This window comes from Thalassophryne amazonica, chromosome 3 (assembly GCF_902500255.1).
Source record: "Thalassophryne amazonica chromosome 3, fThaAma1.1, whole genome shotgun sequence".
NCBI classification, from domain to species: Eukaryota; Metazoa; Chordata; class Actinopteri; order Batrachoidiformes; family Batrachoididae; genus Thalassophryne; species Thalassophryne amazonica.
In genome coordinates this window covers 134,166,084-134,189,797 of record NC_047105.1, presented here as the reverse complement: position 1 = coordinate 134,189,797, position 23,714 = coordinate 134,166,084, and the positions used below count along the sequence as shown (strand labels likewise).

General features: G+C 40.8%; 1 protein-coding gene across 5 annotated transcripts in view; it reads left to right on the top strand.

Annotated features, from left to right (window-relative positions):
• foxp1b (forkhead box P1b) overlaps positions 1–23,714 on the top strand; it is a 732,035-nt gene that overhangs the window by 307,206 nt on the left and 401,115 nt on the right. For 3 of the 5 annotated variants that reach the window (XM_034167467.1, XM_034167462.1, XM_034167461.1), the window contains one exon: positions 15,508–15,575. The exons of the other annotated variants lie outside the window; for them this stretch is intronic. The gene's annotated coding sequence lies outside the window, so the exon portion shown is untranslated. The remainder of the gene's footprint in view (positions 1–15,507; positions 15,576–23,714) is intronic. 5 annotated transcript variants of the gene reach the window in all.

Below are 23,714 nucleotides of genomic sequence, written 5' to 3'. Positions count from 1 at the left end.
TTTGTTGTGCCTTGTGTGACTCTTGTTCATTTGTTCAGCCTGCTTTGGTGTAATTAAGAGAGGCCAGGACAGGTAGGGCTCTAAGCAGACATGTGCTCTGTGCCAGTTATTCATTTGCTGCATGTTTATGTTTATGCAAAGGGGCCTCTTCCTGCATATTTAATCTAGAGCAAGGCACCGGCTTTTGTTGTGCTTAGACCACATACCTCCAGTCCCTCTCTGTGCTGCAGTCTGGGCTCCACTTCTCTCGCTCACTTTCACACAAACACTCTAACAACCACACGCTACTTCATACCTGCTACTTTCACTAGCAGCTTTCTCCTCTTCTTCAGTACTGGATTTCCAAACACTGGGTGCTTGGGCCGAACCTGCATCAGTGCAGTTTGAAGAACATGAAGAAAGTCTGTGTAACTGTTCATGGGTGAGTCTGTCAAGATTTAATAATCCTTTTCCACTTGCTCTTTTTTCATCTCCTCATTGCTTTCCCTGGATGGGATGTCGGTAGATTACTTTGCATGTGCGTGCATGTCCGTGCAGGCGTGTTTGCCGTTGTGATGTTGGTGACTGACAGTTGGTTTACGCTGTGTAGGTATCAGCAGTCATGTTGTGCAGTTTTTGGATATTGTTGGGCAGAATTTATTATACACGTAAAATCCCTTCTCAGTGTCCACATATCGAATGAGATCAGAAACAGAAGCAGCAAAGTGTAATTTGTGTGTAATTGAAGTACACAGTACATGAAGCCTCCTCAGGTTCAAACCCACGAAGTACCAAAAAGAGAGGGAGAGGAGAAAAAAGCTTGGCCTTGATGTCTTCATTGTAAGCTGTGTTTGTGCCTCCAGTGGCATGTGTCCATGAAGAAAGTTTTTTTTTAAAGAGGTTTGAAGATGTTACATGTCACAAAGTCAACAGCTAGATTCAGATTTATTTGTCACATGCACTTATACAGTACAAAAGCAGTGAAACTTGCTCAAATTATGCAAAATGATTGTAGATTGCGCACGAAATAAAGTAAAATTAAATGTATAGTGCTTAAAACAAAAAAAAGGAAAATATTCTGGAAGATATAGGGGAGGGAGAGCTATATTCATATTGAACAGCAAAAAAAAATATCAGTTTCAAAGCAAAGTCAAAGTGACTGTAGTGCAGCAACAAGAGAATACAAACATGGAATACAGATGTGTGCGTGATAGATACACTGAACAAAAATATTAACGGAACATTTTCTATATACACAAAAGACATAAGACCACAAGAGGGTGAAATGTGCAGTTTAGCTTGTATCTGGTGTGACCACCATTTGCCACACGCAGGGCAATACATCTCCTTCACACAGAGTTGATCAGGTTGTTGATTGTGGCCTGTGGAATGTTGGTCCACTCCTCTTCAATGGCTGTGAGGGGTTGTTGGATATTGGCAGGAACTGGAACATGCTGTTGTGTTCGCCGATCCAGAGCATCCCAAACACACTCAATGGATGACATGTCCAGTGAGTATGCTGGCCATGCAAGAAGTGGGATGTTTTCAGCTTCCATGGATTGTGTACAGATCCTTGCAACACTGGGTTGTGCATTAACATGAGGTGATGGTCGTGGATGAATGACACAACAATGGGCCTCAGGATCTCATCACGGTATCTATGTGCATTCAAGATGCCATGAATAAAATACACCTGTGTTCCTTGTCCATAACATACACCTGCCCATACCATAACCGCATCACCACGGGCCACGTGATCCACGACATTGACATCAGCAAACCGCTCAACCACATGACACCACATACACTGTCTGCCATCTACCCTGAACAGTGGGGGGGGGGTGGTGGCCGTGGCCTGAGGGAAGAAACTGTTTCTCAGCCTCTCTGTCCTGGCTCTGTCGGCACAGAGGCACTTGCTAGAGACCAGCCACTGCAAGAGACTTTTGCTTGAATGTTGAGTATCTTTTACAACCCCAATTCCAATGAAGTTGGGACGTTATGTAAAATGTACATAAAAACAGAATACAATGATTTGCAAATCCTCTTCAGCCTATATTCAATTGAATACACAACAAAGACAAGATATTTAATGTTCAAACTCTTAAACTTTGTTTTTGTGCAAATATTTGCTCATTTTGAAATGATGCCTGCAACATGTTTCAAAAAAGCTGGGACAGTGGTATGTTTACTACTGTGTTGTATCACCTTTCCTTCTAACAATACTAAATAAGCATTTGGGAACTGAGTACACTAATTGTTGAAGCTTTGTAGATGGAATTCTTTCCCATTCTTGCTTGATGTATGACTTCAGTTGTTCAACAGTCCGGGGTCTCCGTTGTCATATTTTGCGCCTCATAATGCACCACACATTTTCAATGGCCGACAGGTCTGGACTGCAGGCAGGCCAGTCTAGTACCCACACTCTTTTACTACGAAGCCACACTGTTGTAACGTGCAGAATGTGGCTTGACATTGTCTTGCTGAAATACGCAGGGACGTCCCTGAAAAAGACATTGCTTGGATGGCAGCATGTGTTGCTCCAAAACCTGGATGTACCAATCAGCATTGATGGTGCCATCACAGATGTGCAAGTTGTCCATGCCATGGGCACTAACACACCACCATACCATCACAGATGCTGGCTTTTGAACTTAGCGCTGGTAACAATCTGGACCATCTTTTTCCTCTTTTGTCCAGAGTCCACACTTTTCCACTTTGCGTGTGTCCATTTCAAATGAGCTCGGGCCCAGAGAAGGCGGTGGTGTTTCTGAATGTTGTTGATGTATGGCTTTTGCTTTGCATGGTTGCATGGTCTGAAGTGTTCCTGAGCCCATGCAGTAAGATCCTTTACACAATGATGTTGGTTTTTAATGCAGTGCCTCCTGACGGATCGAAGGTCACTGGCATTCAATGTTGGTTTTTGGCTTTGCCGCTTACATGTAGAAAGTTCTCCAGATTCTCTGAATCTTCTGATTATATAATGGACTGAAGATGATGGAATCCCTAAATTCCTTGCAATTGAATGCTGAGAAACATTGTTCTTAAACTGTTGGACTATTTTTTTCCATGCAGTTCTTAACAAAGTGGTGATCCTCACCCCATCTTTGCTTGTGAACGCCTGAGACTTTTGGGGATGCTCCTCTTACTTTTTTTTGTATACCCAGTCATTAGTGTCCTCAGTTCTAACAACACTCACTTATTGAGTGTTGTTCGAAGGAAAGTTGATGTAACACAGTGGTAAACATACCACTGTCCCAGCTTTTTTGAAATGTGTTGCAGGCATCCATTTCAAAATGAGCAAATATTTGCACAAAAACAATAAAGTTTATCAGTTTGAACATTAAATATCTTGTCTTTGTGGTGTATTCAATTGAATATAGGTTGAAGAGGATTATATTCTGTTTTTATTTACATTTTACACAATGTCCCAACTTCATTGGAATTGGGGCTGTATTGTTCAACAGACTCTGGACTTGTACCACCTGGTAAAGATGTCATGTAGAGTGGGCAGGTCTGACCTGGTCATGCATTCGCAGCACAATGGATCACTCTGTGTAGGGTTTTTCTGTCCAGAGCAGTGCAGTTGCTGTACCAGGCTGTGATGCTGCCTGTGAGTATAGACTGTGTTGTGGAGGTATAGAAGGTTTACATGCAGTACAGTGGAGATCTTGAATTGCTCAGCTGTCTGTACATTGCTGCTTCCACCACATTATGAACATTTCAGCAAATATTTGGTCCCTCCCCACATCCCCTTGGCCTTGTACAGCCCCTGGGGTACTCAAAAGTGAAGCACCTGTGTACCTGATCATGCTCAGAGAAATGCTCCACATGACCAAAATGTTGCAGCTGATATTCCCTTACAATGTAAGATACTCCTCATCTTTAACTCAGGAAGTATCCATTTATTTGACACATGGTATTTCCAGTGATATCCAAGGATCGTCCAAAGACAGACTATCAAAGACATGTTGTCATGGGAAATTCCATGATACTGTCATGTCATTTACCAAGTTCAATGTCCCTGCTGTGATGAGCTGACTTATGGGATGAAGAAATACTGGACAAACCATAATTATCTGTGATGGCTAGATCACAGTAGGACCATCAGAAGTGGTAATGGACAGTCTCAGTGAATTGCGTTCATTGCCTTTGGTCACTGGTTAGCGGGAAAATGGGAAGCACAAGAACCCCGAAGACTTTGACTTTCACTCTCCTCCAAAGGCATTGGCAAAGCCAAACACATAGTTTATGCAAGTGCATCCTTGGCAACTGCCAGCCTTCACTGCAAAAAATTCAACACAGCAACGTTTCATCTTATATGCTCAACAAAATGTAAATAAAAACACTTTTTTCATTGTCATTTTTAATGCTTTGATCTATAATGTCCAAGGCTTATTTTCTTGAATTTTGTCAAAATTTTTAGAAAAGTAGTTCCCCTTTCTGTGTGTGACAATGCTGATTAAACAGCATTCTTATTGCACAGATGTGCCTTGGACTGGTCACAACAAAAGGCCATTCTGAAATGTGTAATCATTTTGAAACTTTTGTGCTACCAAGTGCAGCAACAGCACAAAATAGTCACAAGAAAAACACAGGATTTTTCTAAATGGGCCTGTTTTTGATTCCCAAAACTGTCGAAAGCATCAGTTTCTTTTCATCTTCTTAGTGGAGTCAGTCACAGGTGTCCATGATTTGTTCAGTATTTGGGCTGATGTATTTATTTATTTAACCAGCCCAATCAATGCTGAAACAGCTTCTATTCTGCTTTGTCACGTAGTGATTAACAGGTGTCATAACAGGCCCCATGATCTGCTGACGTTTTGGGCTAACTCTAATCAGGGTTGAATTTTGGTGAATGGCAGCAATTCAATTTGTTTTTATAGCACCAGATCTCAAGATAAGTCGCCTCAAGGCGCTTCACATGTGTAAGGTGGAACCTTACCAACCCTCCTGAGCAGACACATAGGCAACAGTGGTAACAAAAAAATCCCTCTGGTGCTTTTGAGGAAGAAACCTCAAACCAACCAGACTCAGAGGGTGACCCACTGCTTAGGGCGCTCTAATGGTAACAGAGATCAAATAAACAAAATGCAATCATCAAACATGCAAAACAAAGTCAAATTTAGAAGTTGGATTGTTGTTGTAAGATTCCCCATCAGCATCCCGAGGGCAGAAGACATGGATACGTATGCAGCTGGGCCTTCAGCCAAGAGCCCATCAGGTGGCGCCAGAGTCAAGATGTCAATTGTGGCAGCAGCACTTCAGAGAGAATAAAAAAAAAAAATCAATCAGCCATAACTAACCACACATAAAGCAGTAATTCCCAGCAGTAAACCAACAGAGTAACACAGAGGATACTAATGTGGTCGTTGGCGGCTAGCCCTTTGCTTCACTAGCAGACCCAGAATTTAGATGTAATTTTGATTTGAATGTGTGGTCCCGTTGGATTTTTTTTTTTTCCTGGCATGAAAACCAGTTTACTGTATTTTCTGGAGAGTAAGTCACTTTTTTACTCATTTGCGAGGTCCTGTGACTCATAGTCTGGTGCTACTTGCATACAGAAAAAATAATCACTGTTCACGACCACAAACTTTCTTTACATTTGAAATGAGAAACACACCATTAAACTGCCTTTTTGTTTTTTAAAAACGCGCGGTGGAAACTTCCTGACAGGTCTTGATCACTTTCAGTACGCATTTAAACCAAGTCTGTTCACACTTAGTGTTCTTTAAACGAGTGATTGTGATATCGTCACTATTTTTGAGTTTTTGTCACTCGGGCTCGAGATCAGATACAATTAGCAGTGATGCTCACTTAAAGCAAATATATATAAATAAATGTCTTTATCAGACAGCAAAGAGTGCTGTCTAATGACATGAAGAAAGGGTTGTAACAACACACAGGAACAGACGTCCATATATATATATATATGTGTGTGTGTGTGTGTGTGTGTGTGTGTGTGTGTGTGTGTGTGTGTGTGTGTGTGTGTGTGTGTGTGTGTGTGTGCACACTGTCACAGCGCAAATAAACAGATGTTCATTTCCACAGTAGAATAACAACAGGAACAGAAATCAGATAAATGCCGCTGTGAGCCGATTTAAAACTGAACTTACCGTAAAGTTGTTCGGACTGTCTGTCACTTTGGGAAATGCTCCGCATGGAATCCATCAGAGATCAGTGCTGGGCTGAAAAAGTTCACAAAAAGTCTGTGTGATAATCCACCGTTAATTGGTAAATAAGGAAGAGGAAAAGTCCAAAACAGCTGACTGCGCTCTGGAAAGAGACTCAAATAAAACAGTCTGTCTTCTGAACGGGCACACCGCTCTTTTCATGGATCTTCCCAGCTATGGTTCTGCTGGGCCCCCAGAGGGAGAAACCACCCGCATCGCAGCTTGGTGGTCTGTGCCTTCAGCTGGCGGGAGAATGGGGAGTGCAACAGGGTGACAGACCCCCCCCAGCTATGTCTTGAGCTCATCTCTGCTTCTCACCAAAAGTTACAGCGTGGCAACAAGAAAAAAGGAAATGCTGTTTGTTCTGAAAAAATACTATAACATGCTTTTTACTGGAAGAACACACTTTTGAATGAGGATAACTTCTATTTATTTATTTATTCTAGTTTTAAGAAACCTTATTTGTACTTACCGTATTTTCTGCACCATAAGGCGCACCGAATTATAAGGCACGCCCTCAATTAGTGGGTACTTAACCCTTACAAAAGGCGCACCGGATTATAAGGCATGGCCTCAATTAGCAGGTACTTAACCCTTACAAAAGGCGCACGCTAAAACATATAGTCTACAAAAAAAAAAGGTCACGGAAGCAAAACGGTGAGTTTATTTGAACTTTTTAACAACTTTGAACTACCGGTATTTAACAATATGGTACTCACATTGTTTTTTATTATGATTCTGTCACAAATCCATCAAAGTCCTCATCTTCTGTGTCTGAATTGAACAGCTGGGCAATTTCGCCATCAAACACGCCTGCCTTGCCTTCAGCCGACTGGTGACTGTAGAGACGTTTATCCCGGCTGTTCTTTGTTCAATGACCCATTGCTTGAGTTGGTCTTCTAGCTGTGGCCAACTTTGTTTCCGCGGAAACTCTGTTTGGTCTTTTTAACTTGGCGCAGTTCATTTTCTTGTTTCCTCTCGCAGCTGCTCTATTCCCATGAACAACCGCGTAACTGATAGCCTGCAGTTTGAATTGTGCCTCGTAAGCATGTCTCTTCGCTGGCGCCATTTTCCGGGGTCCTTAGACAAACAAATGTTGTTTTGCAGGATACCTGTAGTATACGATAACTACCGGAGGAGTGGCGGAGGTAAGTGTACATACCACGGACTCACGGACTCTTCTCCGATTGGTTTATCGCTGCCAGGGTACGTACTCTACGCTGCCAGCGTACGTACTTTACGTATTACGTCCCTGTGTCAGCGGGAAATGGTCCGATATTCCGACGGTCAATGACAGCGTCGGCCGTTTTTACATATTTTTGAATTCAGTGCGCACATAAGGCGCACCGGATTATAGGGCGCACGGCCGATTTTTGTGAAAATTTAAGGCTTTTAGGTGCACCTTATGGTGCGGAAAATACGGTATTTGAATGTGCAGTGGCAGCTCTTAACAAGAGTTTATTTTATAAATGTACAAAAAAGGAGTTTAAATGTCATTTAAATCACATTGTACGTTCATCTCATGCATGATCTTAAAGAAGCAAATTACTCCCATTTTGTGCTTTTATAGTGACATTAATTTGCTTGTTAGCTGTGCTGTTTTACACCGGGTGTGCCTTATAAATGAATAATTCGGTGATTAAATCGATTTTGCTTCTTATTGCATGTAGTCATAAAGGCAGCTTACAACCCCAATTCCAATGAAGTTGGGACACTGTGTAAATAATAAATAATAAATATAAATAAAAACAGAATACAATGATTTGCAGATCCTCTTCAACCTATATTCAATTGAATACACCACAAAGACAAGATATTTAATGTTCAAACTGATAAACTTTGTTTTTGTACAAATATTTGCTCATTTTGAAATGGATGCCTACAACACGCTTCAAAAAAAGTTGTGATGGGGCAACGAAAGACTGGGAAAGTTGATGAATGTTTAAAGAACACCTGTTTGGAAGCTGGTTAGTGTCATGATTGGGTATAAAAGGAGCATCCCCAAAAAGGCTCAGCCGTTCACAAGCAAAGATGGGGCAAGGATCACCACTTTGTGAACAACTGCATGGACAAAATAGTCCAACAGTTTAAGAACAATGTTTCTCAATGTTCAATTGCAAGGAATTTAGGGATTCCATCATCTACAGTCCATAATTTAATCAGAAGGTTCAGAGAATCTGGAGAACTTTCTACACATAAGCGGCAAGGCCGAAAGCCAACATTGAATGCCCGTCACCTTCTATCCCTCAGGAGGCTCTGCATTAAAAACCAACATCGTGTAAAGGATCTTACTGCGTGGGCTCAGGAACACTTCAGAAAACCATTGTCAGTTAACACAGTTTGTCGCTACATCTACAAGTGCATGTTAAAACTCTACCATGCAAAGCAAAAGTCATACATCAACAACATCCAGAAACACTGCCCGCCTTCTCTGGGCCCGAGCTCATTTGGAATGGACAGATGCAAAGTGGAAAAGTGTGCTGTGGTCTGATGAGTCCACATTTCAAAATGTTTTTGGAAATCATGGACATCATGTCCTCTGGACAAAAGAGGAAAAAGACCATTCAGATTGTTACCACCGCAAAGTTCAAAAGCCAGCATCGGTGATGGTATGGGGGTGTGTTAGTGCCCATGACATGGGCAACTTACACATCTGTGATGGCACCATCAATGCTGAAAGGTACATCCAGGTTTTGGAGCAACACATGCTGCCATCTAAGCAACGTCTTTTTCAGGGATGTCCCTACGTATTTCAGCAAGACAATGTCAAGCCACATTCAGCACCTGTTACAACAGTGTGGCTTCGTAGTAAAAGAGTGCAGGTACTAGACTGACCTGCCTGCAGTCCAGACCTGTCGCCCATTGAAAATGTGTGGCGCATTATGAAGCGCAAAATACAACAACGGAGACCCCGGACTGTTGAACAACTGAAGTCGTACATCAAGCAAGAATGGGAAAGAATTCCACCTACAAAGCTTCAACAATTAGTTTCCTCAGTTCCCAAATCCTTATTGAGTGTTGTTAGAAGGAAAGGTGATGTAACACAGTGGTAAACATACCACTGTCCCAGCTTTTTTGAAACGCGTTGCAGGCATCCATTTCAAAATGAGCAAATATTTGCGCAAAAACAATAAAGTTTAACAGTTTGAACATTAAATATCTTGTCTTTGTGGTGTATTTGTTTGAATATAGGTTGAAGAGGATTTGCAAATCATTGTATTCTGTTTTTATTTACATTTTACACAACGCCCAAACTTCATTGGAATTGGGGTTTTGTTTTTCTGTTAAAGAGGCATTTTTTAACCAACACAGTAAAATCACCAGTGTTAAATTAACACTGACAGTGAACATATGGTCCCACTCTGACCAGATTAGGACCATATGTACACTCGCAGTGTTAATTTAATACTGTCAATGTTAGTTTGACACTGGTGATTTTACTGTGAATGTAACTTATACTCCAGAAAACATGGTATGTATCCCAGCTTATTTATATGAACATTTTGTACACATATGTTTTGTAGACCAATTTCTTCCTGTTTAATTCAAAATAGCAAATTGGGGTGCATTTTCCAACATCATAGTAATGTCTTAATCCATCTTTGTCAGTCTTGAACAAACCTACGTAGTAGTTACAGCCATCATTGGCACCCATGTTGAAATCGGGGTCAATTTTTTTTTTAACTGTTCAAAAAAAATTTTTCCAAGATTCCAAAATTCATCACTCGTGCATGGCAACTTTAAAGCTTCAATCATGTGTGAACATCTTTAAACCAGGTCTTTCTTGTGAGCACAACTTAAAACATGTTTGATTGTGCTCGATCGGTGTAAAAATTTGTAGCCAAAAGCAGTGTTTGTTGCAATTCTTGCTGAGGGTGCAAATTTTGTTTTCGGGCTGGTTGCCAGGTCTGCACTTTATAAGCCATCCAGTTGCCAGGTCTGCACTTTATAAAACAACCTGTTAGGAGGGAAGCCAGATGATGCCATTCCCTCCCGTTTTTGCACTTTTTTGGATCATAGGTGATCATAGTAGAACAGCGCCCTGTGGAAATAGGGGAATAAGGGACATGGGCTCTGGGGCACCACTCCTGGATAAGCGGCTTACTTTTGGTTTGGTGGATACCTCTGTGACCACTGGCTGTGGTTTTTGGTGTGAACCCTTTCTTGTAGCTGTGTCAGACATGGCAAAGCCTTGAGCTGGGGAAAATCCTCTTTGTCCTGAATGTTGAAATGGCTAGACAGCTGGATGTCTTTGGACTAAGACCATGGAGAATGGTGACAAGTGCTGACTTTACCCTTCTAGGCAGCAGTTCTCTTGCCAAGCTGTCCAAGTGAGGAGTTCTCCACCAGCACCTTCAGCTTTGCAACCACTGCTCCCCGGTCTGAGGAGAGCCTGGTCCCTGCCATGGCACAGTTTCTTTCTTCTTCAGCTCTCCTGGCGGCTGGGCTGATCTCTACCAGGGAGCCTGTAATTCCTTCACTTTGTATGCTGTGAAACAGCAGCTCACTCTTCCTGTTTTATGATGGTCTGGCTCAGACGCAGACGTTCTACACAGTGTGAGAGTGGGACGGGAGGCCACATGGTGACGAGATTAAAACATCGTATTAAAACTGAAATATTACTAAAACAAACAAAACACTGAACTACTCACACCACATAAGACCAGAGCATTCTAAACACTAAAAACAGTGGAATGCAATCCGACATAACAGTTCAGTGTGTGTGTGTGTGTGTGTAGAATCTTTATTATTATTTTTTTCCAACTCAGGAGGGTTGGAGGTGATGGCAGGCAGTGACACTACCGTGGTGGCTGATGGTATTTGTTCCTTCCGTCATGCGTCTCCTCTTTTTCCCCTTTGTCTGAGGAAATGGAATCTACACCTTATTGATATTAATAGCTCACAGGATCTGTGGTTGGAGAGGTGCACTGGACCCGGGTGAGAGTGGAAACACGATATGACTGGGTGGAATTGACAGTCCTCCTGTTTGACAGGGTGCAGAGGGCTTGGTTTTAAAAATAGGATTGCATAATTTTGAATGTCATATCTGAATAGGGTTGAACTTTTTGCCTCCACTCGTTTCATTTCACGCGTGAGGTTTTGTCGCTGAAAAAAAAAATCACACTTTTCTAACACTTTACCCCATGGAGAAAGATGAGGTTTTTGCAGTCAGCGAAGTCATTTTAAAACAGTGTAAAGTCATGTGTGGCCTTGTTTGTTTTGGGTTAGAGGTGAAATTCCGCTTCCGTGGTATTAAAGGCAGCAAAGCTGTCTTTGTATACTTTGTTCATAGCTCAGCAAAACGTGAGGGCAGCTCCAAAGGATCTGGGGTATCAGACAGGCCTGACTTTCTCCAGACTGCTGCTGCCTTTTGAGTTAAAAAAAAAAAAAAAGCAGCCAGAATAAAGTCCAGTCTGATTAAAGTCAGTTTTAATTGGTGGGTTTTGTGTGTGTTTGCGTGTTAGAAAGTGCTGTTTACACTTTGTATGGGTGTTACAACATCATGCCAGGATCCTGCCAATCACATAAAAAACCTTTGCTTCTTTTGTCAAATGCAGACTTTATTTCCCTTTATGTTTTTATTAATTCAGTCAGTTTTAATAAAAGCGCAGAAAAGACAGAAAATCAGTGAGCGGTCAGGACTTTTCGATCTGCTCGTACCGCTGCGTGCAGCTGCGTTTGTTGAAAAGTGAGTCATGCTGGAGATTTTCCTGTTTCACAGCTCAGACAGTGACTTGGAAAAAAATCTCCTGCACACACCCTAAAAACAAACAGCCATGACCCTGTGTACAGATATGAGTGCATCCACACAGCTGAACCGCTCCTTATGCGCACAGTCCGCCAGCCTCCAAGCGTTCACACGTGCTCACCGTGTTTCTCACTTTGATTTCAGTGCGGCAAATGGACTCTAGATTATTCAGACTGATAGGACGTGATTGAAGCACCTCAGCTGGGCTGCAAAGATCCTCCTATTGACAACCACTCAGCTGAGCATTAATTAATATGGTAATGATGTGTGAAGGTTCATTAAGGAGCCGCCACACAAGTCGCCACATATACAGTCTTTAGTGTGCGTCGAACAATTAATGCAATGACTTTCCTTAGTGGTTAATATTCATGGACTCTCATGTTGTGTGTGCAGATCCTGTCCATTAGAGGAGCTGAAGCACTCTACAGTCAGTGCAGACCTTCTGTTGAGACTAGGTGCACTAAATTGGGTGGGGGGTATTACTTCATATTTTGAACATGGCGCCCTACAACAAAGCCAGAAGCAGCGACTGCTTACCTAGGACTAGAGCATATAGTGTGCATATGCCTGCTTTACTGCCTGGTGCATGGAATGAAATTAAACTTTCTTCATATTCACATGAAACCAGAATAACTGCAGAAAAAAAATCTTCAGTTTAATCAGTTTTATTTACAAAGACAACTGATGCATTTGTTGCAACCTTAAGAACAGCGGTCAGCCCTGCAGGAAATCCATGTCCAGTCTGGGATGAAACAAACAGGCTTATTGTCCCAGAAAACGTCACATGATGTTGGTTGAGGGTGTCGTGCACAGGTAGGAACAGGTCTGGCTGTTAGCAGAATAAAATTACTGGTTCAGATTCATAATCAGGGGGCACCACCCTGCTGTCAGGCACCAAGAACCAGACTGTTGAACTGAAACTGCTAATATCCTGGAAACCAGCCGTGAAGGGTTCGACTCTCAGGACGGATCATCACAACAAGCTGTTAGCACAATAAATACACAAAGAATCACTGATAGCAACTGTTTAATGTTCAAAGTAGAAGAGTAATTATTACAAGACACCTAAACAGATCCTTGTCATTTGATTGGCCGTGTCAGTTGACATTCATTATTTGTCCCACTGTTTGACTGACGCCGTGTACCGTGACTTTTGGTTCTGTTTACCATGATTTTTACCATTCAGTTCACTCTATAGAATGCTTCCATTAGGTTGCGTTCATGATTTATGCTGCTACGGAACCTTGTAACATTTCAGAAATTGTAAAAAGTAACTGGACTTCTGTATTTTTATTTTTAAGCTCATATAACAAGTTCAAATCAATATGTACTTCAGGGATGGTGTGTGTGTGTGTGTGTGTGTGTGTGTGTGTGTGTGTGTGTGTGTGTGTGTGTGTGTGTGTGTGTGTGTGTGTGTGTGTGTGTGTGTTGATTTTAAATAAATAAATAAATAAAAAATGAACAAGCAGATTGATACCTTGTAAAATCACTTCCAAAACAGTTACTCCACAGAAGACAGTGTGAGGATAACACATGATGTGGAAAGACTGAGCTGGCTGTAGCAGCGCCATACATCCAGTATGTAAAATGCATTTGTGTGTGTGAACGTGAGCTTGGTTGCCACACACACAAATGCATCTGCTGTAAAAAACTGAACCAAAGAAGGTGAAAAGCTCAAAACATTCAATTTTCAGTGTCATAACAGCTTCTATAAACTTAAAGCAGTGTAAATGTGTAATTCTGTCTTTAACATGACTTTAGCATATAAATATTCATCAAATTAATGATGAAAATAATAGAAGCTTATTTTTCTGTTAATCAGTGTTCAAATCACTGGAGTTCTCGCATGATCAGTCTCACCAAATGAACATTTGTCCGGGATGGAGGTCTGGTCTCCTTGCAGAAGGTCACTTTTGAATCAGAGGGGGAGGAGCTTAAACAAACCAACAGCACAAAAACCAAAAGATTATTTAATGAATCTACACTGTTCTGATGTGTTCCAAATGTTCCACTTTTTATTCCACTTCCACTTACGCACAAAGTCAACTTTGTGAAAAGTTTTTTCTTTCACTTACAAATCATGCACTCATGACTTTAGATGAGATCCAAGAAAATACTATTTAGATTTCTTTGTCTTTTGAAAATGGTTGCAATTTGATTCATGTTCTCAGCTTTGGCCTCTTACTGAGCGTACACATAAGCCACCTAGGTGGGTAATTATCTCAACCAGGAGTTGTTATATTCCCTAAAATCTCAATGTGGGAGTGTGTGATGAGCTCGCTTTTCCCAACCGGGTGAAGCAGCATGAGCTTGTTTATCCTCACCCCATGTTCTCCGCACCCCCGCCGTTCTAAATGGCGATATTATGGCCGTGTGCTGTTTGAAATGGAGACAATTATCTGTTTAGGTATTAAAAGACTGGTATTATATTACAAGGAGCAAAGCATACAGCTGCTATCAGGATCCTATTGTTCGGCTTTTTTTTTCCCATCAGTAAAATGAAGGAACGTTTATCTAAATGGATGTTTTACATTGGCTAAACTCATTTAGCTCCCGGGGTGCTTCCAGGTGATGGGAATTAATGATGTTTAGTAGTTTGAAACTGGAAATATGTCGTTTGTCACCACTCAGTGTTGATTGATGATCGTATTGATGATATGTTAATTGAAATGTAATGAGTGACAGTAATGGGGTGGGTGTGTGGGAATGGTCCATTTTGGATGATGGTTTCACCCTCAGTGGAGTTCAGCGCAAGTTGCATTTTGACTCGTGTTATTTCAGCAAGAGCGTTTAACACAATTAACGCTGCAACCAGCCCGGCTGGGCCGCTGTGTTTAACGGTTTGTGATAAACGTGCACAGTTGTGCCTACCAAATGGAAATGGTTAAAAAAAAAAAAAAGAAAAAGAACAGCAGCAGATAGATTATGTGCTTGTTTTCTTTTTTCCTTTCATATTTGGACACGTAGTATTGTAACTGACATGGTTATCCTCAGTAAAAATAAGGTAGCTCTTTGGTTTTTCCTTCATTATTACTCCTCACGTTGGCCGAGTGCTTGGTAGAGATGACGTGGACCACTGGGGGGGGGGGGGGCAGTACGGGCGTCTACTGTCAGTCATATCATATGTTTTTGTCTTGTAAGTGGGTATAAATGTAGCTAGCAGATGGAATGATAAAACTGTGATGGTGACAACAGCAGGCTGCAGCATCAGGTACAAGAAGCACCTCCTGTCCTGCTTGGAGCCTGAATGCTGACTCCTCCAACCTCGTGCACACACAGGAAAGCAGGCTGCTCAGGAATGAACCGATTTGTATGTGCATGCTCACAAGATAGTGTTTGTGCATGATGGCACGAAACATGTTCAGAAGAACCATTGGACATACTGCTGCTGTCGGGATCATACTGTTAGGCTTTTTTCCATCAGTAAAAATAAGGAACATTTATCTAAATGGATGTTTTACATTGGAGCTCATTTAGCTCCTCATCTCGCTCCTAGTGGCCTGCAGGTCTGCACTGGTGCATTTTGTACTTTTTCGTTTTTTGTAAGAAGGTTTTTGGCAACTAATAACAGTTACTTAATTATTATAATTCTCTATCTTGTCCCCGCAGGGTGAGGCGGCTGCTTTAACACCACTGAGACTGAAGACTGCTTTAAAATAAGCAAGTTCTTACAGAAGGTAAACACACACTCATTCATTGGACTCCAGAGTCTCCATGAGCACAAATACTCTATTGGATTGGCTTCATAATTTACTGAGTACAGTGTGATTGCCTTGTTTCATACTGTATTTGTGTGTGTGTGCATGCGTGCACACACACTTGTCTGTGTATGGTGAGATGTGGCGGGGGTCATGACAAGGCCACTCTGCTTTGAGAAGTTCCTGATTTTTCAGACAAATAAAGCAAATGTCTTCAGAATTTAATGAAATTGAGACTTGTGATTGCTGTTCAATGTGGAAATAAATGTCTGTTGTCTGGAATAGCTGAAATGCTGCTGAATTAGATGGGAAGTTAACCACAGTCTTATTCCACACCAACCTCTCTGTCTGAGAAGGTCTGGGCTTTCTTACTTCACTCGCAACCAATGAAAAAGTGATTGAAAATTTTCACATCTTGTTGAAAACCACAAATGTATCATAAATGCCTGATCATACAGTCAAATGAAACAGCCCCAAAAACCTGACACCCTTGGTATTTACCTGAAGTAAGTACCAATGGCTGAAGGAGCAATTGGAGCAGATATCTAAGGTAAAGTCCAAAGTGGCCCCAGTGGAGCACAAGGACTGTAACCCCCAAATTGGTAGAGTGGCTCCAGCGGAATCCAGGCACAACATCACAGGTCCCTGTCCAGAGGAATGCAGTCCAAGGAACAGCGAAGATATATAGCCAAGTGGCCTCTGTGTGTGTGCATGTGTGTGTATGGCTTTGATCACGCAAAAATCGGGGAGAGCTGACATTTGTCGTTTGGTATGCTTATGTATTTTGGGTCAAGGATGAACACTGCGAAAACGAAAAGTTGATAGAACAAATATTCTTGAAGAAATTAGCATATAGCTAATCAGTAAACAATGGACGTTGTGCTGCAATGCACCATGGGATTTCAGTGTTTAAAATGTTATTGTGGTTATGTTTGTTTAACAGTGTTGTTGGAGCGATTGATTTATTGTGGTTTTGTATTTCAGTTGGTTTAGTCAGTTTCGTTAAATGTCATGTTGTCACTACTGAGTGAAAAGAATGTTTTTGATGTCTGTCTACACTATCTCTGTTTATGCCTGTGACAAAATTAAAAGCACCTGCTTCCAGCAGAATGCAGAAAAAAACAAAAGTTCTGCGTGTGTGCAAATGTTGAGACCTGACATTTGCCATTTGGTATGCTTATGTATTTTGGGTAAAGAATGAACAGCGCCAAAATGGAACGTTGATATATTTTTGGAGAAACTACAGATATTAACTGACGTTGCTAATTCCATTCTGGACTAACATACCATTCTAGCAAGGGGCGGTAAATCATTTTCATATTAAAAGTCTCTGTGTGTGTGTGTGTGTGTGTGTGTGTGTGTGTGTGTGTGTGTGTGTGTGTGTGTGTGTGTGTGTGTGTGTGTGTGTGTGTGTGTGTGTGTGTGTGTGTGTGTGTGTGTGTGTGTGTGTGTGTGATTTTATTTTGCAAGTTCAATGTAAGTACATAATATAATTGTAAATACATAAAAAGTACACCAATGACACAAGAAAGGGAAAACGCTTTTTTCCATTGTGGTCCATTTAAAAAATCAAATGACAACATAGAAGTAATAATAAAATATAATAATAATAATAATGATGATAATAATGATGATGATAATAATAGTGATAACAAGAGCCTAAACAATTTATAAATACATCAAGATATTAAATTAACATAAAAAAAATACATAATTAACAGGAAATAAAAAGGTTGAGTTCCTCTTCTAAAGAATGTTGAGGTCGAAAGCCTCGGTCTCACCGAATATAAGCCATGAATAATTAGCCATGCATGGATGTGTCAGTGATTATTCGAAGACTGATCCACGTTTTAATCTGTCACGTATCCGCTACCAAGTTGCCTCTGTGTGCCTCTCTGTACCTCATGTGCCAGGTATCAGCCTCTAGTGAGCCACGACCAACCTGTCATTTGAGCCCCATCCAGCCTCGATTGGCTCTTGTCGCCGCATATAATCCACGTGAAGCCACATGTGATCCGTGTAGCGCGACATTTAGCATGGGTTTTGTCCAAACCTCCAGCCCTCCCACACTTGGTCCCTTTAAAGTGTGAGTTTTCAATTCACAGCATCCATTCAAGATGTCACATTTTTTTAAACGCTGTCCAGGCTGCCAGGGTGCTGTTCACCTATGTTCCAGAGTCCTTAAATGCACCAGCTAGAACAAACCATGGGTTCCTGGACAATCGCCTCTGCGCTTCTTCTCGCTGGCTTTATTTCTTCCGTGGCTTTCAGTCATTTTGACACGTGATCCAACTTTTAAATTTGTGTTCCCCCGTTAATGACTGCAAAATCGTTCTTTTGTGCCCTGGTGTTCTGTATCTCTCGACAGTCCCCTCCGTGCTTGTTTTCCGTGGCTTTACGGTCATTTTGATACCGTGATCCAACTTTCAACTTTGTGTTCATCCGTTAATGTCTGCAAAATCATTCTTTTATGAGCTGCTGTTTTGCGCAAATGCTTGTCTTCATTGGTGCGCACACACAGCGGAGCGCATCTTATCCATTATTATAAGATGTTAAATCTGTCATAAACATATTTTTACAATAAAGTTAAAAAAAAAAGAAAAAGAAAATAAAGTCAGCTGTGTGGGATAGAAGCGACTTCATCATCAAAGCTTTGAGTGGTAAATTTATTGTTCAGTCCCATGTACAATAAAACTCACCTAAACCGTCATCACATAAACCGGATATTTGCAGTCACTGGACAAAAAAGTCCCAAAGTTTTTGTATCAGTTTCCATGTAATAAACACGTAAATATAATGGATTTTGTATAATGGATTTTTCGTTCACATCGGATAAAATGTCCCGTCCGATCGTAATGTATTTCAATTAAACCCCTCGCATGTTGGTCTAGAGTGATTTCCCTGATTTAAAAAAACGGCCGTTTATTTTTTTCACACTGTGTTCAGACTCGGACCTGCAGCCTGACGTGCACCTATTAAATCAGACACAGCAAAAGGCTGTGATTTTACACTTTTCTGCTTTTACTCCTTCATCTGCCATCATATTTTAATAGTTTTTGCAGTGCACACACTGATTACATTGGCAGAAAAAAAAACTTTTGACCCAGTCATTAAATGAGGTGCAGTTCCCAATTCAGGATTCTCTGTAGATGTTTGAAAGAACTCACCTAATTTGTACCTTGAAAGAATTGATTAAATTGCAACTGAATAAATATCATTAATTGTAAATTTAATAGCTCAACTATTTTTAAACTCGCCCGAACAGTCATGGTATAAACCGGATGTTTTTGTATTGTTTTCATTGTCAGAGTTGTGAGAGGTAAATTTATTGTTCAGTCCCAAGTACAGTAAAACTGACCTAAACCGGCATCATATAAACCGGATATTCGCAGTCACCGGACAAAAAAGTCCCAAAGTTTTTGTATTGTTTTTGTAATAAAGACAGTATATATCGGATTTTATGTAACAGATTTTTGCTCACATCGGATAAAATGTCCCGTCCGATCGCAATGTATTTCCATTAAAAACCCAAAGCAGTCTGGGGTGCAGAGTAACAGAGGTAGAAATTAAAGTTCAGCTCTGACACTTGCCAATTTGAGGAAAGTGGGACCAGAGTCATTTCTGTGATTAAATGTCCGACACACACCATGCTCAGACCCGGTCCTACAGCCTGATGTAAGATGATATTGTACAGCTTACCTTTGATTTGGAGGTGATGATTGTAGAAAGAAAAGCTTATTGAGGGTCAAGCTAGTCCAGAATAAAGCAGAATCCAGAGATGGAGAACTCCAAAACTGTCACGCACATCATTGCATGACACGGAGTTACAGAGCTGCAGAAACATAAAATCAGGTGTGCACTGCATGTTACGTGTTTACATCATATGCAACTGTGAAAAGCGAAAGCTGTGGCACCTATCAATCATTACGCAGTCACTTCCAGGTGTTCGTGGTCTTAACAGCTTCACTCATTTTCAAACATCTTTAAATGGCGTAGTCCTAGTGACCACGGCTTGATACTTCTTGGAACGTGCTCCATCGTGGTAAAAAATTTGAAGCAAAAGCAGCCTTCTGGCTGAAAACGCAGGGAGTACAGCTTTACTTTCATTTTCAAGTGAGTTGCCAGGTATGCACTTGATAAGCCAGCCAGTTGCCAGGTCTGCACATTATAGGGCAGCCTGATAGGATGCATGTCAGAGTAAGCCATTTCATCCCATTTTTGCTGTTTTACTGTATTGTAGTGGATCATAATAGAATGGTGTGCGGTGGGACAGGGTGTGAGTTTTTATGGTCAAGGGCAAAACCTCCCTTTGTATGTGGATTTCCATCAAAATTTGTTTCCATGTTCCGTTTATATCATCATATAAAACTGCTAACTTAAAAATATACATATTTTGTGGCTTTATTTTGACACGAAACACACTCCTCTCAAAACATGTCCCAGTGCAGTAAATCAAACGCGCCCCTGTTCTTCTGTGATGTTAATGGCATCCTTATTGTTGCATTACTGCCACCTTTGTTATTGCAGTACTAAATCCTCTCGATGAATCCAGTGTCTTTCAAGTATTCAAAAAGCAAACACTCCTCCTCTCACTTGACCTTATGTCTAAAATACTTCCAACAGAAACTTCTTTCAGGCCTTACAGTTGATTTCCATCAATTTTTACTTTTTAATAGATAAACGATCCAAAAATGATGAGAGAGATTTTGTAAAATAAAATATTTTGAGGTACAATTAAAGTGCTGTGCTAAATACTGTGCAGGTATATTCATTGGTTATGATTTTTATGATTTGTATTACAACTGGTGGCATTTGTAAGCGCTGAATTGTGGTGATGGCATTTCACAACAGTTTATTTAGAATTCAGTTGGTCTGGTGGTGGAATTTGCATCAGTTTTGCTGTTTTGACTTACGCGTGGCAAAAGACGTTTCGTTGACAGTAGTGATCATGTCTTTAAGTGTATTATTTACTAAAAGCAGAAAGGGTGTAATTATTGATTTGCTTTATAAGACACACTTATTGATGAATTTAGAAATAAAACAATGAAAGCAAAATTAAAGTCAGTAAATGCAGACAGTCAGTCCATTTTTGGAAACTTATTACAGGCAATAAATACAACATGGAAAATAAATTTTAATGAAATCAAGACTCGAGCCATATTTTGTTCCAGTGTAAACGTCAAATACCAATGTGTTTTAAACCCAGAAAAACTGACCAAAGTGCTCTCAGAATGCACCGAATTGCACCATTTTTCAGGAAAAATGGCAACCAAGAGGACCTCGCACCTTCAGTGCTCGGCCGTCCACTCGCAGAAAATGTTCGGTCAAAAAATTTCAGTTGCTTGCACCCATGTGTGGTTAAAACAGCCTTGTTAATGTTTCCTCCTGCTGAAGGAGACATGCAGGTAAAGTACATGTGAAAAATACTTTTCATATCAAACTTAACTAACTTGCTTTCATAACTGTCATTGTTTTATCTCAATTATGGGAGTTTGTTAGTTCAGCAACACATTTGGCTTTAAGAATCTTTAAGTTTCACGGAGCTCCATCAGGCTGAAAACAGTTTAAAAATGTTAAATGCATGATGCTTTTCATCCAGATTTAAAAATGAAGTGGTCTTGGGAGTCAGTAAGATAATTGTTAAAGGGGTATTGTGCAAAATCACCTTTTACATAACATCATAACAAGTCCTACAATTCTGAGTGTTTTCACAGATGTTCTCCTGATTTAATATTAATTTATATCACAGCTCATTTAACACCTATGTGACATATGTAACAGAAATAACCCATGTCATCTCATGTTACCTGAAAATATTACACACACACACACACACACACACACACACACACACACACACACACACACACACACACACACACACACACACACACACACCCCTATATAGTACTTTTCTATCTGAAAATCAGTAAGGGCCTTTAGGAATTGCCCTGAATCCCCAGTTGCTCCCAGTTGAGTAAGTGGATTAATTTATTGTGGGGCCACTTCATTTTGATTAACATTTTGCTTGTGAATTTTCCTGGATGCAACTTTCCTCCATAGTTTTCCACCTGTAATTTATGTAGCTAGAGGGGAGCGCCTTCTGTTGTACACTGCCATCTTGTGGAGGTATTGCTGTATGAGTTCATCAGCTAACAACAAATTGATACGATTGTCTTGTTTAACATAAGGTGCATCCAGAATCCCGGGGATCCAAGGGCTCTAGATTGTAAAATAGGTAGCTGACATTTTTCAGGTAATGCAAAGTTTCCATAATGAGTTGGAATGGCTTCTGAGTCCAGAATATTTTTAGAACCTTAGACCTCACCAGAATACTCAGCACTTTTATTTCCTGTTAATTATGTATTTTTTTATGTTAATTTACTGTATTAATGTATTTATAAATTGTTTAGGTTCTTGTTATTATATGAGTGATGCAATGAAGACACGCGCATCCAAAACATGTAAAAAGGCATGCAGGACCAAGAAAAATGTACCAAAGATATAAGGGCTGGTCACCCGAAACATTACATTTATGTCTTGTTAAATAAAGTCTTTTTGTATTGGAGCGCTGTGGCTGTGCGGATCATTCGGCTTCTATCTTATTATATGTACACACTATTATTATCATTATTATTGTTATCAGTCTTATTATTGTTATTTTATTTTATCATTACTTCTGTTTTTCATTTGATTTTTAAATGGGCCACAATGGAAATACGTGTTTCGCATGCATTTTTAATGTATTTACAATTATATTATGTACTTACACTGAACTTACTAAATAAAGTCACACATGCACACATGCATGCTTTTAATATATAGATGACTTATAGCTCCCTGCTACAATGTTATGTGAATCCAGAATGTAATTATTAGCGTCCATTGTTCAGTGTTATTCACTAATACCTGTAGTTTCTCCAGAAACATTAGTCCTGTCAATGTTCCCTTTTGGTGGCGTTCATCGTTGACTCAAAATACAATGTGCCTTGGTAAAAATTGATGCAAGCAGGCAGTGAGCGAAGCAACACGATTTCACTCGTCAATTGAATTGATGCATACAGAATGAATCGATGCAGTCGTATCGCGCACATTTGTATCTCGATACCGATTTGTATCGATTAATCTCCACATGCCTAAAGCATACCAAACGGCAAATGTCAGCTCTCCCCAGTTTCACCATGATCAAAGCCATATGCACGCATACTTGTACATGCATGCAATTGGCTATTATAATATAGATTCCAAAGTGAAATAATTACATTTTTTTTCTCTCAAAATTCTACTGACAACACCCCATGATGACATAACATAAAATAACAACCATTTTCAGATCTCTCCAGAGATGTTCAAAGAGGTTCAGGTCTGGGCTCTGGTTGGGCCACACAAGGACATTCACAGAGTTGTCCTGAAGCCACTCCTTTGATATCTTGGTTCTGTGCTTAGGGATGTTGTCCTGCTGAAAGATGAACCGTTGCCCCAGTCTGAGGTCAAGAGCGCTCCGGAGCAGATTTTCATCCAGGATGTCTCTGTACATTGCAGCATTCATCTTTCCCTCAATCCTGGCTAGTCTCCCAGTTCCTGCTGCTGGAAAACATCCCCACAGCATGATGCTGCCACCGCCATGCTTCACTGTAGGGATGGTGCCTGGTTTCCTCCAAACATGATGACTGGCATTCCTGCCAAAGAGTTCAGTCTTTGTCTCATCAGACCAGAGAATTTTGGTTTTCATGGTCTGAGAGTCCTTCAGGTGCCTTTTGGCAAAGTCCAGGTGGGCTGCCATGCGCCTTTTAGTAAGGAGTGGCTTCCATTAGACCGCTCTACCATACAGGCCAGATTGGTGGATTGCTGCAGAGATGGTTGTCCTTCTGGAAGGTTTTCCTTTTTCCACAGAGGAATGCTGGAGCTCTGATACAGTGACCATTGGGTTCTTGGTCACTTCTCTGACTAAGGCCTTCTTCCCCGATCCCTCAGTTTAGACAGAGGGCCATCTCTAAGAAGAGTCTAAGAAGAACTTCTTCCATTTATGGATGATGGAGGCCACTGTGCTCATTGGGACTTTCAAAGCAGTAGAAATGTTTCTGTACCCTTCCCCAGAGTTGTGCCTCCAGACACTCC